Raw genomic sequence first — 18767 nt, 5'->3', positions numbered from 1 at the left:
TAAAGCACGTATAAAGGAAATCGATAATAAGGAAGATGATAGCGACAGTGAAGAAACGAAACAAGGTGAAGCAGGAGAAGAAGATTGTGATCAGAATGATGATAATGAAAATGAAGATGTAATAGATAATGATGAATATGAAAGTTATATCAATCAAGATGACAATTCCGATGAAGCTGATATAGATTAAGACGAGATCCAAATGAAGTTGGTCTTGATGTGGATGAGAATGATAGAGATGAAGATGATGATCCAAATGAAGATGATGTGGATGAGGACTATCTTGAGAAATAAGAAGATGAACAATATCATAACAATAAAGAATTCTCTAATTGGGAAAAATATTTTGAACATGTTGGATTAGGAACTCCTTAAGGTGACATAGATAAGACTGTTGAAAAAGATGATAAAGATGAATTTACTAGTTGGGGAACTATTGAAAATGATAAAATTGACACTATAGACCATGAAATAACGGGGTTAGATACTTCTCAAAACATAAAGCATCAAATAGAAGAAAAATTCATGAATGTTGCTACATAATCATCTAGTGGTGGTAGCATTGGAAATTGGATTTTTAAGAACAAATAACATGGGAAAGCTAATGTTGCTACTAGTTTGGATTTGATTCTACCTTGGGATTTTGATGCAGTCCTTACACAAATAGACAATTATTCATGTGAAGTGAATCACGAGAACAAGTCAAATTCCGAAATTTTAGTTTCCAAGGCGTCATTTGTTGCTGATAAAGTCATTGATCCAACCCTTGTGACTGTTCAGGTAGATATACCATTATTTTCCTCAATTTATGGTGTGAATCATAAGTTTTTACAGAAAACCCATAATGGAATTCAATATGCAACAAAGGTTGTAACAACTAAACGACCTGATAACCCTAAATCCCCCTACAGAGGATGCAACAACCCAAGAATGACGGAAAAGCTGAAAAGGCTCCGATCGAAATTCTAGTGCCGAAACCCCAACTGGCGACGCCTTGTGAATTCAGATGACCATGGAAATTTTTCTCGATGCCTTACCCTAGAACAACGAGAGGTCGAACCCCACACCCGACCTGCGAGCTGAAGTACTTGGCCTTCTCCTCATCATATTGATTCAAAAAATTCTGATTACGATAACCTAATCATGTTGGATGAGCCATTACTAGAGCTTGATGTCAATAAAAATGTTTGGGAAATGTTACCGGAGACTAAGATTATCATCGAAGAATTTTCTCGTGACATTCGGGGGCTCGAAGATGATCAGATAAGAATTGAGCTGCGTTCATCCCCGACACCGTCTGATAACCCTGTCAGGGAATTCCATTCTTCGTCTTGTCTGAGGGTCAAACGGTGTAACCTATCAATTCGTCATGCCTTTTCCTTCGTATATACTTGTTCCAACATTTCTTGAAAAACATGATCTAATTTCGAGAATAAAAACATGATCTAATTGCGGGGATCCATCAGAAGTGCAAAAGAGGTTGCTACGTTCAACGTCAAGAGAATTTTCCAAAAACAGGAACCACACAAACAACTTTCTAAAACAAGGGGAACACACATGATCACTGCTGAGATGCCCGCAATTAAGTTGTGGCATTTTCACTGCCATTCTGTGCCTGAGACGAAAGCTGAAGAGTTTTCGTATTGCGAAAGAACAAAAGTATGTCGCCTATAGGATGGTATCATCGTACGCGACTTTTTTCCACCATCCACCGTCACCGTCTGATAGTCGATAGAGCTGCCCGATCAGGCCGCACTTATTTCCCGCTGTCAATAGACACCCAAAGCGTGACCTTTCGGTCAAACAAGGTGGTCACGTTTCAATATATATATATATATATATATATATATATATATCTGTGTGTGTGTGTGTGTGTGTGTTCATAATGCTATAGACGTTGACACATAATTAATCAATTAAATAATTAAATTATATTTAATATAATTAAATTATTTAAAATAATAACAATGATAATAATAATAATAATATTATTATTATAAAAAAAAATTAACGAGCTATGCATACCAATAACAAATTACATATGCCGAGATAACAAACACAACATGAAGAAAAATATCAACAATAAGCTTAAGGACAAAGCAGGGTAGTGATAAGCTTTGAGGACAAAGCTTTTCGAAGAGGAAGGCAATGTTATGAATATAATTTATAACAAAATAAAATAAACATCAATAATGTAAATGATAACTAATCAAATAATGATTATGTTAAATAGTCATCAAGTTAAGTGAAAAGGCATGTCTTTTAGACATGCCCAATCATGAAGGGACACCTGCCTAGTATATATTCGGGTCCTCATTGTAATATTCTATCATCACTTATACATTTTTATATATAATAAACTTACAAAGTACCTTTTGTGTATTTTTACATTAAAGACAACAAGTATAAGTTTTGTTGCTTCAGTATATATAGGAGTCCAAGGGGTCACAATATAACTAGGGCCTATATAACAATAATAATGTAAGGGCACAACAATAACAATAATGAGCTTCTATGGGGCACAACAATAACAATATGGGGGATACACTATTATTATAGGGACCATTAGCCTTGCTGGAAAAAAGCCCACAAATGGATCCATATAGGCTCTCAGAGTCTCCAAAGTTGCTTAAAATCATGCCAATGATCAATTTATGCTCTTGAAATCTTCAATTTTTGCTTAAAGATCATCCAATGATCAAAATCCGCGCAAGAGGAGATCCCTTGGAAGGGCGTAAATACACTATCAGGAGGCAAAAATTCTTAAAAAACCATGAAAAACCCACAAATGCAGGCTTAAACAGTGAATGAACAGTCGCCGTTAGATCTGGCCGATCAACGGCCCAGATCTAGGCGGCTAATCGCAATCGGCCGAGCAGAGGGGACAGTCTAAAGGCAGGTGCATGACACCGCCGATCAACGATCGCCGATGATCGGATCGGCGGGAGCATATGTTATATATATAGAAGCCTGAGGATTGAGCGACTCGCGATTGCAATTTATCGCATCAGCGCTATACCAAGGGTCGGGGCTTATGCACATACGTATTTGCAATGCGATAACCGGACCTGACGGTTATGTAATACAATATTTGATAATATTTGAAGTCTGCGCCCAGGCCATTTTTAATGTATTTTCCCGTGTATTTTGTTATGTAACGAAATACAAAGGGTATTTTGTTATGTAACGAAATACAAAGGGAAACAGGGACAATGCCGATGCGACATAACCCGAACCCGAAAGGGTTTTGGGAAGCAAAGTGGATATATTTTCAAGTCCGCGGAAGGCCCATTTTTAATGTATTTCATGTATTTTCATTGTATAACGAAAATATGAAGGGAGCATTGGCTAGTGCGATTGCGATGAGCCTTGGACCCGAAAGGGTCCGGGAAGTGGAATATATGATATTTGAAATCCACCAGGGCCATTTTTCATAAATTTTCAATGTTTCGACATATTTCCAATATGAAGGAAAAATCACAAAACAGGCAAGATTTCGGGCGGGCCGTGGGCGGTAAGTGGTTTAGGTCGAGCTCTGCCCGATGCCATACAACTGCTGCCACGTGTCCAAGATGAGGAGAGAGAAAACCACCCTCATCGGGCGGTTAACTCCAGTACAAAAGAGGCGCCCAAAATGGATCATCACTGTTGGATCTGGGACTCCCAGATCAATGGTGGAGATGTGTTGTCACTGCAAAGGCGGACCCAAGAGGAGAATAAGCCATTTCTAAGGATTTCTTAAGTCCGAAAAAGACAGAGGTGGGCGAGATTTTCATAGTGTCGCTACGTTTTCTGTTTAAAACAAAAAATAGTAATGTATTAACAGAAAGGGGCCATTTAAAGGGATTATAAGGCCCAAAGACCCATTCCACCATATAACAGAGCTCGGGAGACATATTGTCGGGAAACAAGATCCCGGAAAGGGAAAGAGAAGGGCCACAACACGCTACAACCCGAATCAAACAAGATCAGGGAGCATCAACAACACAGACAACGCAACAGCCACACCAACAAACATTATGGAGCATCTCTAGCACAGGATAACTCCCAGACAGCGCAACAAGCCACCAAAAATATCTGAAAGCGGTTACTCTGATCCCATGCATCAAATAAATTAACAATGCATATCGGGCAGATTAAGACTCCGAGCCTTCTAGAGAGCTGAGGAGCATTGTAAACAGGCTATAAATAGCTGAAAGTAAGATGTAATAGAGGTTCAATTTTTGGAGATTATTCATCCTCTGTTCATTCAATCTTCTCATCTTCATTCTAGCAATATAAGCTTCTTTTGCCATTATATGTTCAATGTCCATTCTCTTTGCTGTTCTATGCTTGCACTTGAACAGTTTGTTCATGTTTTCTTTGTGTCTAAGGCTAGATAACTGTCATCTTATCTCTGCTTTGATATATTAGATTTGCAAGCTTCTTTGCTGCCTGTAGCTAGCCATCCATATGTGGTCATATATGCATCTGCCAGTACAGTCAATATTCTCTTTTGTTGCCGTAGCTAGCCATTGATGTATGTTTATGTATGTAATCTGTTGGTATAGTCAGTATTCTCCATCTATCCATTGAATTTATAACTTATTGAGCATTAGTGGTCTAAAGCCTTGTATTGGTGAGAGCGTTCATGCATGCATTGAGTGAAAACAGACCTGAAATGGTTATCTAACTTGATCCAAACCATCATTTATTCCAATAGTTTAGAGAACAATATTGAAGATTATATGTTACTAGGCATCTCCAAGCTACAACCTAGGAGAGTTTCTTGGAATGATAACATAATTGGCGCCACTGCCGGGGAGAGGAAACTGAAGTTCAGCTTCCCTGGGAAATGACATAGATGCAGCTTTGATGATAAACAAAGTCTGGGCACTTTTTTGGTTGTAATCATCTATCTAGCAACTCTACTAGAGGCCGAACCTCTTGGCGACTCCACTTCATAGTTCTGGCTCAGTTTGTGAGGCATACTCAGAGAAATCCTCAAAAGCTACAAGTTGACCCAGTGCTTGACCCTGAAAAAATCATCAAAGAGAGAAATGTATTGCAAAAAGGAGCATCAGGTTCAAGTAAACCTAAACAATCTTCTATATCTCTTCAAGAAAGGCTTGTAATAGAACAAATACATGTTGAGAGTATAGCATCTAATACTAGCAGTGAAGAAAAACTCTCAGAGATTCATAAAGCTCCTTATTCTTTAGGTTATCCTTTTGCTTTAAGCCCAAAGGAAACCTCACCTCCTATCCATCATACTCCTTTAGTCCTGTCAGTCACTCCTCAGCCATCTATCATTCAGACTGCCAGTACTCTTTTAGCCACCACAGCTATGGCAGGTCCACAAGCACCTACCAAAATGGAAAGAATCATAGCTGCTAGGTATGGACCTCTAATACTACCCACTCCTTTGAATTCCATGCCTACTGGAGAATATCAAAAATATAGGCCTAAGTTCACTGGGACTGAAGGAGTTACTGTTGAAGAACATCTTGATTCATTTTACAGCTATGTTGATAATCTGGACATTAGTGAAGATGATGTGTGGATGGGAGTCTTTATCCAAAGCCTAGATGGAGAGGCTAGAAAATGGTTCAGAGAACTAACCCCAAGATCTATAGCAGATATTGAAGCATTGGATGATGCATTCCTAAAGCATTGGGGGGATAAGAAGGATCTCCTCTACTACCACACTAAGTTTGGGAACTTAAAGAGGGAAAATGGTGAGTTGTTGTTTGATTTTAATAAGAGGTTTAACCGTATGTACAGCAAGATACCAGCTGAAGTAAAACCTACTACTACCTCTACTAAACTCACCTATGCCAGTGCTTTTGAATCTGACTTCTGCCTACTATTGAGAGAGAGGCGATGTGCTACTTTGGCTGACATGCAGGATGCAGCCTTGGCAGTAGAATCAAACATCATGGTTGTAGAGAAGCTCAAGGGAAATGTTGATAGAAGAAGACAGAGGGGCGAGTCTTCATCATCCTTTGATCCTAAGATAGATAAAATGATCAAAATGATCGAGTCATTAGCCTCTGAAATCTCTAAATTGAAGGTTGAGCAGCACCCAAGGAAAGGAAAAATGCCTAATACCTTTGCCCCAAGAAATCCAAATCCAAATCCATATAGAAGAACTAATGAGCAGTTGCAGATTTTGTAAAGAAACAAATATGCAAATGAAGACCAAAGGGTGAAGGCTCCTTTTCAGAATGTAGTCATGGAAGAAGAGCAATTTGAGGAAGATGATGAGATACATTGTCTAGAAGACAAAGGCAATGCTTCCTTTTTGACCTTAGCTACCTATGAAAAGTCATTATGTAATGACCAGATCAACCAAGAATGGGATGGTGAAGCTATTGTACAAACTGTAGATTAGCAAAGATATAATTTGAGGTCAAAGATAAATAATTCCAAGGAAACTCCTGTTCAAAGAGTTGTTGTCCCTATAGTACAACAAGCTAATAAGCAAAAACAACTGGCAGTTGATCTCATCATCCTCAAAGCTCCAACTCATGAGGTAAGAGGCCTTGACAAGTCCCCTTCCCCTTTCAGTTTTCAATCAGAAATTCAGAAGCTAAGAATACCTATGCCTCTGATTGAACTAGTGAAGAATGAGTCCTTCAAAAGATCCATCCTCGAGGCCCTTGAGCCTAAAGCCATCCAAGCCTCCACTGACTATGTAAATCTGCAAGATGACAAGCCAGCTGTTATTCTCAGCCCAATGATTGAAAATTGTGAAGACAACTCCCCATCATTCTATGTCTCTCTGACTATTCATGAAAAAATCCTTCACAACTACCTTTTGGACACTGGAGCCAGCCATAATCTAATGCCCAAGGCTGTCATGGATGAGTTGGGTCTTGACATCACTAAGCCTTATCATGACCTGTTTTCTTTTGACTCTAGAAAAGTGAAATGTCTAGGATTAATCAAGGACCTAGCCATCACTTTGTCTCAGCTGCCTATGAAAAGCATGATCATGGATATTGTGGTAGCTGATGTACCCCCCAAGTTTGGCATGTTACTTTCCAGAGGTTGGATCAAGAGATTAGGTGGATCATTGCAAAATAATTTGTCTTACGCTATTGTCCCAGTTTTCGGAGGTGAGAGTAAGAGATTATACAAAGAGGCACAATTAGCTTATATCATCAGCGATGAGAAGAACCCTACTAATCATCCCATATATGCTATTGACACTGATTTTGGAGCATGTATTATTCATATTGAAGAATCCCAGTTGGCCTCCATGCAGCTTAAAAAACCAGTTTGCCAAATCACTGAGGAAGAAGGCCCACAGATTTGGGACGTGTTCTTTGATGGAGCTTGCTCTAAAGAAGCTGCAGGGGCAGGTGTAGTCCTGGTGTCCCCAACACAGGAATACATTCATTTATCCTTCAATTAGCCTTTCAGATCACAAACAACATAGAAGAGTACGAAGCCTTGATTCTAGGCTTAAAGACTACTAAAGAAATGGGTATCAAAGGCTTGAAAGTGTTTGGAGATGCAGACCTCATCATCCAGTAGGTAAATAAAGCATTCCAAGCAAAGCATCCAAGACTGAAAGCATACGGAGATGAGGTATGGAGGCTCAAGGAATCTTTTGATGATTTCAACATTTCTTATGTTCCAAGAATGAAGAACCAGCTTGCCGACTCCCTTGCTGTCTCTGCTAGCATGTTTATTCCTCCTTTACCTCCTAAATTGACATATGAAGTTCAGGTAGAATACATACCGTCTCTGCCTGACAATGTCAAATATTAGAGAGTTTTGAATATGATGAGGAAATTAACAGGTTTTTGCAAGTCGTTGAGGAATTTTTTGAAATGCACATCGATCAAGAAAATGAAGCCATGGGAGAATGCGGCCAGTCCAAGCTAAAAAGCAAGATCGGCTGAGGAAGCATTGTCCAACTGCCTAGTAATCACATACCAAAAGGATTGGTGCTTCTAGAGAAGCTTTTCAATCATAACGACGTGCCCTATAAGCCGGCCAAAATAGAAAATGAGCTTGTTGTCTTTAGACATAATATAGGGAGCCCATCCCATCCAAAATTCATCAATCTGTCCACTCATTTGTCTTCTGCCCAGAATTCTGAGTATTGCACCCTCATGAAGCAATTCACTGATATTTTTGCCTGGGAATACAGTGATCTTAGAACCTATGATACAAACATCATTCAACACAAGATCCCACTGGAAAAGAACACTACACCTTTTAAGCAGAAATTAAGACCTATCAGCCCTCTCTTATTGCCTTTGATTGAGAAAGAGATCAAGAAACTGTTGGATGCCAAAATTATAGTTCCCCTAAGGTATTCAAAATGGATAGCTAACCTTGTGGTAGTGAGAAAGAAAAATGGAGAAATCAGGCTTTGTGTTGACTTCAGAAATCTGAACAAGCGCTCTAAAAAAGATAACTACCCCTTGCCTAAGATGGAACACTTGCTGCAAAGAGTTTCAGGGGCTAGAGCCATGTCTTTCTTAGATGGATTTTCAGGTTACAATCAGATTGTTGTACATCTTGAAGATCAGGAAAAGATCACCTTCACTACCCCTTGGGGCACTTTCATGTACTCCAAGATGCCTTTCGGACTGATGAATGCTGGGGCTACTTTTCAGAGGTCCATGGACATAGCCTTCGTGGGAGAGAAGGACAAATTTGTCCTTATTTATCTTGATGACATAACAGTCTTCTCCAACAGCCACAAAGATCATTTAGAACATTTGAAGAAGGTCTTCCTAAAGTGTAGACATTTTGGAATTTCAGTGAACCCAAAGAAGTCACAGTTTGCTCTAGAAGAAGGCAAACTTCTGGGACATATTGTTTCTGCTGAAGATGTGAAGATTGATCCAGCAAGGGTTTAAGCCATTCAGACATTGTCCATCCTAAGGTCAAAAAGGGACATTCAATCCTTCTTGGGCAAGATTAACTTCGTAAGGAGGTTCATTCCAAACTTTGCAGAACTTGTAAAGCACATCACTTCCATGCTGAAGAAAGGACAAGAAATAAAATGGACATATGCTTCAAGAAGCTCTTTTGAAGCCATCAAGCAAGCTATCATGGAAGCTCCCACTCTAATCAGCCCATATTAAACTAAGGAGTTTTGTATCTTCTCTTTTGCCTCTTATGATACACTTGCAACAGTTTTGTTGCAGAAAAATGATGAAGGCATAGAGCACCCCGTGGCATTCTTCAGCAAAACTTGAAGGGATGCTAAAATAAGGTATGACCTTATTGAAAAACAAGCTTATGCTCTCATAAAGTCTTTAAAGGCATTCAGAATTTATATTCTGCATTACAAAGTAGTTGCATATGTACCTTCAGCTTCAGTAAAAGATGTCTTAACTCAGCTAGATATTGGTGGGAAGAGAGCTAAATGGATTGCAAAATTCATAGAATTTAACATAGAGGTGAAGCCCACTAAGCTTGTCAAAGGCCAGGGCTTGGCTAAACTTATGGCTGAAGAAAATTGCAGCTTGTTAGACATAAATTCCATGGGTCTAAATTCAGATGATGAGCAGACAGAGGAAGCAGCAGAAGAGCAAAAGCAGAATCAGTCTTTGGCTGAAAATCTAGCCACATGTGAATGGTATTACAGCATAGTTCATTTTTTGCAAAATCTAGAAGTCCCTCTAGGGCTTAGCTCAAGTCAAGCTCGTGCCATTAAACTCAGATCAGCCAAATTCTATATTGATAAAAATCTGCTTTATTGGAAAGACCCATCAGGAATCCTCTTCAGGTGTCTAGATAAAGAACAATCTATGGAAGTCATACACCAATTCCATTATAGCATCTGTGGAGGGCATCATTATTGGAAAACCACAGCTCACAAAATCCTGAGGGCTGGATATTATTGGCCTACTCTGTTCTCTGATGTGTTTTCTTTTGTAAAAGCTTGTGACAAGTGCCAGAGGTTTGCAGGAAGACAACAACTAAAATCTCTGCCCTTAAAGCCAATACATGTCAATGGTCCCTTCCAGCAGTGGGGCTTGGAATTTATAGGTGAGATCAACCCACATTCCAGTGGCCAACACAAATGGATCTTAGTAGCCACTGATTATTTCACCAAGTGGATTGAGGCTATACCCACTAAGAATGCCAATCATCAAGTTGTCATAAAGTTCTTGAATGAGAATATTTTCACTAGATTTGGTTGCCCAACCAAACTAGTCACTGATAATGCAGCAGCTTTCAAGGAAAAATAATTGGTGGACATGACTGAATCCATGGGCATTCAAGTGGTGCATTCTACCTCATATTATCCTCAAGGAAATGGCCTGGAAAAATCATCTAACAAGAGCCTGGTAAGGGTAATCAAAAAGCTGTTAGAGGACAACAAAAAGAGCTGGGATTCCAAGTTGAAGTTTGCACTATGGGCTGACAGAGTTACCATCAAAAAGTCCATAGGGAATTCTCCATTCAAACTGGTTTATGGCGCTGATGCTATTTTCCCCATCTAGCTCATTCTCCTTATGGCTAAGTTCTTGCAAGAAGAACAAGATGAAGAGAATGATATGGTAAGAAGAATGAATAACCTGGTTGAACTACAACAGATCAGAGAGCAGCTGGTTGAGAAGTCAAAAGCTCATCAAAAGAAAATCAAAGAAACCTTTGACAGGAAGGCAAAAGTGGACAATTTCCAAGTTGGTGATTGGGTGCTTAAATGGGATGCATTTAAGGAAAAGAAAGGTAATCACGGCAAGTTTGACTCCTTATGGACAAGTCCATTTGTTATCGCTCAAGTTCAGTAGAACAATACATTCATTCTGCATAGTCTGGAAGGAGGAGATACTTTTGGTAGCCCAATAAATAGTTGGTTCTTGAAACTTTATTTCGTTTAAGGCTTTAAAAGCCTTGTCATTGTAAATATGTTTTTCCAGTTTTTATTTCATTTGCAAAATAGACTCCATGCCCAATGGAACACTAGATGGAAGATTTGAATTTGTTTTTCAGGAAAGGCATTGATCTGTGATCCTTAAAACCTCACAGGGAGGATTTCATCCCCAGAAGGAGCTAGTGTTAGCCTTGCTAGCAAAAAGCCCACAAATGGATCCATATAGGCTCTTAGAGTCTCCAAAGTTGCTTAAAATCATGCCAATGATCAATTTATGCTCTTAAAATCTTCAATTTTTGCTTAAAGATCATCCAATTATCAAAATTCGTGCAAGAGGAGAGCCCTTGGAAGGGCGGAAATACACTATCGGGAGGCAAAAATGCTTAAAAAACCATGAAAAACCCACAAATGCAGGCTTAAATAGTGAATGAACAGCCGCTGTTAGATCTGGCCGATCAACGGCCCAGATCTAGGTGGCTAATCGCAATTGGCCGAGCAGAGGGGACAGTCTAAAGGCGGGTGCATGACACCGCTGATCAGTGATTGCCGGTGCAGGGAATGAGGATCAGTCTTGTAGATATTTCAATGGGGCAAGGTAGGTAATTGATTTTGGCACTTCAAATCGAATGAGGTGGAGGGATTAGATAGGTGAGGAGTTGAAGAGGGCAAGAGAAGCCATGGATCCGCTCCAAACAACTAAAAACATCAAGAAACTAAAGTAAACCTCAAGTAGAGCACTGCAATTTCAATGGATTCTACTTTCACTTTTGTTTGATTTAGTTAGGAAGAAACAAGATAGATAATGTCACACATAACACATAAGTAAATTCACAAATACAGAAGAAATCACTATACCAAAACAAAATGCCACATGAATCCCAAAAAGTGCTGCAAACCCTGGTCTCAATTCCTTAGCCAAAATGTTGATATGAGTATACAATGAAGCTCCTTGCTTTCTCAAAAGTCCAACCATGCTAATGACTGAAAAAATACATAATATAGACAAACCATAGCTCATCCTAGCCTCTATGGGTCGAGCTCACATGTTTAGGAGTTGTTTCAACTAATTCTAAACTGAGAACTAGAAATCAGGCAATAGAACAACATGCCTCTAGAAACAAGGGAACTGATTCATTCAGTTTCAAACAACTTTTTAACAGATGAATCTACCTCCATAAGTGAAAATTTGACATATTTACATCATGATCCATCCATGTACATTGAATTACATCACAAATTTGACATTAAGAAGGTGAAAAAGTCAAATTGGCAAAAGCTAGGCGAAAAATAGAGCATTCCTGGTCAAATTGGGCCAAATTTCCTCTATGTGCCGCGCCAAATTCTCTATGCATAGCATCTATTTGAAGCCACTTTTGGAGGCCTTCCCGGTGTCCAAATTCACTCCAAGTGTGCTTGTTAGAAAGGTCTGCCTATCTACTTTCCAACCCAAGTGAAATTTTCCAATTTGGCCTCCATTTGCCCCTCCAAAAGTTAGTTCTCCCAACACTGCTTCCTGTGTGTCAAAATAGGGGCAGTGAGGTCATTTTTTGAGTGTTTTTGACCTTTTTGAGGGCTCAAAACCTGTCCAAATTTCTTGGCCATTGGTAGGAAAGCATATTTTTTCATGCCAAATCCAAAAATGCTGAGTTTTTGTCATTTGGAGGCTCCTATCAAAAGTGAGCGCCAGGTGGCGTGGCGCATTGGGTAGAAAAGCCTGTTTTTGCTCAAAAATTTCTAGTTCCGCACTTTCTCTTCGTATTACCTATGGTCCCACACCAAATGGTCATGTCTCCAGTGGATCTGACTGCACTTTTTCTTTGTTAAAGGTGCGGACCATTGATGCGCCACACCACTACCCAGGTGCGCCGCGCCTTTTTGCAGACCAGTTTTGGAGGCCTTCCTGGTGTCCAAATTGGGCGCGGGATAGCTCGTTGAAAATATTATCGAGTCTAATTTCTAAAAAAACTTGAATTTTTCAATTTGGAGTTCATTTTCCCTGTCAAAAATCAAATATCCCAAGACTGGTCAAAATGTGCCAAATGAGGCTGCCTCAAAGTAGAGTGCTGTTGCAGTAAACTTTTGAAGGTCTTCCTCAACTCCAAATCGAGCTCATGATAGCTCATTGGAAATATATTTGTGTCTAGTTATCATTTAACTCATCAAAAAAGTCATTTGGCCAACCAAGCTAGGAGAAATCTTGATTTTCCCAAGGTCACTCCAGAGGTGCATCAATTCTCCTGAGGCAACTGTATTTTTGACATTTCTATATAACCATGACACCTGCGTCAAATGTGAAGGAGGTTTCTCTTCCTTGGCCTATTTTGGATAAAAACCTCTCTCAGTTTTCCCAAATTCATCTTTTCTTGCTCAGAAACATCATTGGAGTAAAACCTATCCCGATGTGTGGAACATGGGATTTGTCGAAATGAAGCGAAATGAAGGGGATAAGGGTCTTCTAAATTCTTGAGAAATTTTTTGGAAGTAGGGAGGGATGTAAGGAAGCAGGGGAAAGTGGAATTTCAGAGATTGAGTGAGGGGAAGGGGACCAAAAGGGAAAAACACAGGCCTAGCCTAGAAAATTGTCAAGTTGCAGCAAGAAACTAGGGTTTGTGCGAAAATGAGGAATTTGAGGGATATCAGTGATGGGAAGTTACATTAAGGATAGATAAGGTGTATGAACAACAGGATACAAGTTTTGCTAATGATTTGACCATCCAAGAGAAACTACCTTCAAAACCCTAGGAGAGAGAAATGAACCTTAGCTAGGCGCAATTGAAGCATGAAGAATGTGTAAAATGACCCATTGGAACCTGACAGGATGATGACAACCCTCTGAATGATGGTACACTTAGCTGAATGGTGACATGGACCGACATTTGGATGAATTTGAAAGGAGTGAAAGCAAACCCTAGACTTGATAGCTAGTGACCAAATTTTGCTTGAAGACTCACTAAAATGACAAAATTTGACCTTGACACCTTAAAATCATTTTGTAAGAGCATGTTTGATCACTGGTGGAAGGCTTCAAAGACTGACACTAACATTGGCTCCAATGGGGATGGTAGCTCCTAGGAGGTGCCAAGAACCGCAGATCTTTGGGAGAGCAGACAAGTGCCTTCATACATTGGGCAATGGAGTTAATAACTTCAAAATACCCAAAAACCAATTACCATGAAACTTTGACTCATGACTCATAGTTGAACTGACTAATTCAAAACTGAAACAAGACTCTCAAAAACTGAAATTGGACACTCAGCTGAAACTATTTTTAAACTGAATGAAACAAAAAATGACTCAAGACTGACTTAACTGAAACAAGTACTTACAAAGCTTTTAAATGGCAGCAGACCATCAAGATTTGAGGACTTCAAATCATGATGACAACCACCTGCATACTGATGAAATATGTACAATCATGTGAAGTGGGCCTTCCAATGTAACCAATCCAGCAGATGGCTACATACTAAAATTTTGCTCTCACTTTCCCCGAGCAGGCAGAACGATGTACATGTAGGAAACTCACAATAAGAACTGAAACCAAGGCTTATGCTAACGAACCAGACAACATTCATCTTCTTTGGTTCTTGCAAAAGAATGCCAAAAGGATCTTGAAAATCCTGAAGCACTAGCTTGTCTTGAGATCCAACAACAAAAATACAAGTACTTCCTTCATTCTGATCTGAAAGAACAACTTGTTGTTGAGTGACAGGAAGGCACAGAGAGGTATAAGCTTCTGCCATCTGAGTGTTAGCTGTAAATTCCTTGACCATGAGAAATTTTGGCATATTGTCTCTCTCAAGCTCATATTCCACAACTTCATGGTCTAGGTCATTCTTAAACAGAAAACAATCTTAAAGATTATCAAACATGATAGTATTATCATTTTCATGAAGGAAAACATTATCTTTTCGCTAATCAATAAAGCTAATTTCAAGACTATCATTATTTTCAAAAGAAGAAAAAGTTTCACCAACACCTTCTTGACCATGTGCACACTGCAGATCTGCATTAGCTTGCACTGTAATATGACCTTTTAGGAGTTGATCTATTTCATTTTCAGACAAAGGAGATAAGACTATTTGTTTCCTTTTGCTCAAGCAAGTATTGTCTTCTTGAAATAACATGAAAAACATGAAAAACCTGACTGAGAGTCCTCTATTCCCTGATCTTCTGAAATTTGAAAACATTGTTGATCATCTTCATATGACATGGCAATCAAATTATCATTTACCACTGAGTTATCGAAAGAAGATTTTTCACTTACTTGAACAAAGATCTCATCTTGTTTTTCATAAAATGATTGGATTACCTCCTCATGCAGGCTTGGTTCTAATGAAATGAGAACACTTGGGTCAATAACTCTATCTTCTTCATTCCAGATGATCTCAACAACAGAGCTCTCCTTCATGGAATTCAGACCAAGGTACTTTTGATCATCACGATCTGAATCTAGATCTGAAATAGCCGACTTGAATTTATCACATTCTGAAATTGAAACTTGACTTTCCTGCATACTGTTTTCTTCTATGGACAGATCTGAAATAAAACCTTCTCTTTCATAATTTTCCACTGTAGTAAGATCTTGATCCAACTGCAAATTTTCCTGTGCATCTTGATAAATATCCTCTTTTATGCTGCTGAAATGGATTTTCATGCAGGGCTTCGATGATCTCATCATCCACGAAGTTATCATCTTCATAAATTCTCTCAAGATTTTCAATAAAACTATAAACATGTTTGCAACAGTTCTGAACTAAATTTAATGATGGATAAGATTCTTTATACCTTGCAAAGAACATGGCATGAAAATCCTTTAAACAGTAAATACAATCAGGCGGCAAACTTTCATACCAAGTGGTGGGCCCCAGTATTGCAGCAATAATGCTACAACTCCTGGGACTCCCTTCTTTAATTTATCAACCCGGTAGTTCGTAACAAACTTGGAAGCGACGGTGCTATATGCACAAGTACTAGCTCTTGCCGCGGCTGTCACTTGGTCAGCTGGCACAAGTCCGCTAGGAGCTTAAGCCAACTTCTATGAGCTCTTAGAAGAATCTTTTTAACTGATGGATGAAAGCTAACTCAAAGGAGGCTAATCTACTTGCAGAAAGAAACTGCAAAGCTGAAAGGAAATGCAAACCCTAGCAAACCCTAGTTTTACCGACTAACCCTACTGGTGCAAGAAAAATGATGAAAGCTACAGAAAGGAATGCCATTAACTCTTAGAAAGGTAAAATGCATGTGACTAAGCTACTTCTGAAGTGAAATATGAAAAGAAACATCTTTTTGTATTTTTTGAGTAAGTTGGCGGAATTATTATGCATGTGTTTTAACTGTTTTTGACTATGCAGAGGTGGATTGGCGAAAGGAAATGCTTGCAGGAGGTTGGGAAGGTTAGAAGAGGGCCTAAGAGGTCCCTAACACCCTTCCAGAGAGTTTCACAATGATCGGACCTCAAGAAACCGCTTTCGTGAGCTTCTACAAGAAGTCTGTAGGGGTTCTACAAGATGTTCTGTAATTTTCTACAAGATGTTTCGAAAAGAGGATTTTGGAGGGCTGATGGAGGAAAAACGGTGGGAAAGTGGAAATGGAGGTTGGATAAGGATGTTAAGGGGTCTAGGACCTGGTGAATGAGGCTAATGAGCGATTGGATTCGTTCGAGGATGGAGGGAGAAATGATGCACAGGAATGTAGAAATTAGGGCAAAGCGAGAGAATGTGGCAAATGTAAGGCAAGAATCCGAGTTAGAGGACAAAGCAGGTTGCATGGATGGGGTAAGGATAGATGAGGAGGTATCACAGGCGCTCTGCAAGTTATTTCTCAAAATAAACAAACAAAGACTCGAAAAATCAAGGACCTAGCTATTTTAACCTAATCTGTCCTAAATAACAGCAAAGAAAATGAACAACAGTTTATTTGCAACGAAATCATGTGAAGTAGCTATGCAAACTAAGCAATCATGAACCTGGGCATGTAATCACAACTGGTATCAACTTCTGCAAATGAGAATCTAACACTAATAATTGCATGATGAAGCAAAAACAATGTTTTTGGTGGCAACAAGGACACCTTGGTCCCAGCTCATGGTCCCACTGAGGGAGAGGTGAGATAAGAGGTGCTTGATAGCCTTTTTCTGAAGATCTTCTCTATTATTAACCTATCAAATCAATCTGAACATGAAAATCCTTCTTAATCATAAAAAGCAATCTAAATAACAAATCAAGGTTTAAATCTAAATAACAGATTTTATTCTAAGAATGCAGCAAAAATGCATAAAAGTAAACAAAGGAGGTACTGGGCACTTGGGTTGGGCCCAAACCCAAGAGCTACAGCCTCCTGAGGAAGATTAGAGCTGGTGCAAAGCTGGATTCATCTTTATTGCTCAAGAAATAATAGTTACATCAAAAACTGTCCACAAGGAAAAGCTCGAAAATGTGCTGAAATGCAGAGCTAACCTACTGCCAAAAAAAATGACTAAAATCGAACTGCCAACTAGCTAACTTCTACCAACCCAAATGAGGCCCTAATCCCTCTTATTTATACAAATTGGGACCCCAACAACCCTCCTAAACTTTAGGAACTCGGCTGCCAAAACTTGTAGTTAACAACAACTTTACTAGCCCTTGCTCGGCTGCCCTTGTGATAATTGATGTGGTGGCCCTTGAACTCCGAGCTGATGGTGGAGAATTCGAGGTAAGGGCCCATAAATGAAGGGGACACCTTCCTACAAATCCTCTCCCTTGTTCTTCCACGAATTTGGCTGCCAAGTGCTCATTAAAACCTTTGATTTTGTCTCAAAATTGACCAAAAAACTGCACAAAGCACCCATTAGACTTGTTGGCATAATGACTAACCCAATTCACTCTATTAGCATAAATATAATAAAAAACATGCAATAAACTAATGAGAATGGTGGATTAAGTCGAATTAGGAGGCTGAATGAGCCCATATAATTATCCATTTTTGGGGCTCATCATCACCCCCCTACTGAAAGTGTTGCTCATCCTCTAAGCAACTAATCTATCTCTTCATCTTTGATGGCCCTGGTGGCCTCCTTGTCATGCCAAGCTTCTGAAGTGATGTCCTCTTCTTGGTCATGAGACCATTCTTTTCTCTCTACTTCTTCCCACTGCCTGTGCTCCTTTTCTTGTAGCAGTTTTGTTAACGCCTCAACGTAAGCCTGCAGCTTGTCCTCTTTTTGCTGTTCATCAGATGTTTCCTTGTCTTTCCTTCTTCCTGTGATTGTTTTGCCGCCTTTTCCTCCAATTTCTCGGTCTCTCTTAGCTTAGCCTGAGTTTCCTGTAGAGAATTCTCAGCTTCCTGTAGCACTGTCTCAGCTTCCTGTAGAGCTGTCTTTGAGTCCATCATCTGAATTCTCTCTCTCTAAGTGAAGGTTTTTGGCTTCCTCATTCATAGGTGATGGTTATCTTCGAAGGAGACTCCTCCTTTTGTTTAGCTGTTGTGTCCTTAATGACAATTTTCTCCTTTGACTGTGGCTGGGGTTTGCCTACTTTGATCTGTGTGCTCCTCCTCACTTTAAAGTACATGGAGGTTTGCATCTTTCTCTTCCTTTTTGGTCTTGGAGGTGTGCTAATGGTGGCAAGCACGGCTGCTGCCTCCCTGGCCAAAATCTCAACTGATTTCTCCTCTTTCTGCTCTGTTTCCATGCTTCCTATAGAAAGTCCTGTGTCGACTGTTTTCATGCTTCTTGTAGAAACTGTTCCAACTATTTCGGTCTGCTTGGCTGGATGTGTCTTTCCTTTTAATTTCTGTGTGGTTGCCTTGATTGTGCCCTCCTTTGAACTTCAAGACAGGATCTCTCAGGTGTTTATATTTAACTTTGCACCAATTCCCTAGTTCTAATGCTTTTGCTGCCCAAAACTCGGCTGTCCGTGTATAAAAGGAAGAATTAGGTTTCCACAGACAGAGTGCAGAG

This window comes from Pinus tabuliformis, chromosome 5_2 (genome assembly GCF_031772625.1).
Source record: "Pinus tabuliformis cultivar Carrire ecotype Pingquan chromosome 5_2, CPIR1, whole genome shotgun sequence".
NCBI classification, from domain to species: domain Eukaryota; kingdom Viridiplantae; phylum Streptophyta; class Pinopsida; order Pinales; family Pinaceae; genus Pinus; species Pinus tabuliformis.
Note: the sequence above shows the minus strand (reverse complement) of the source record.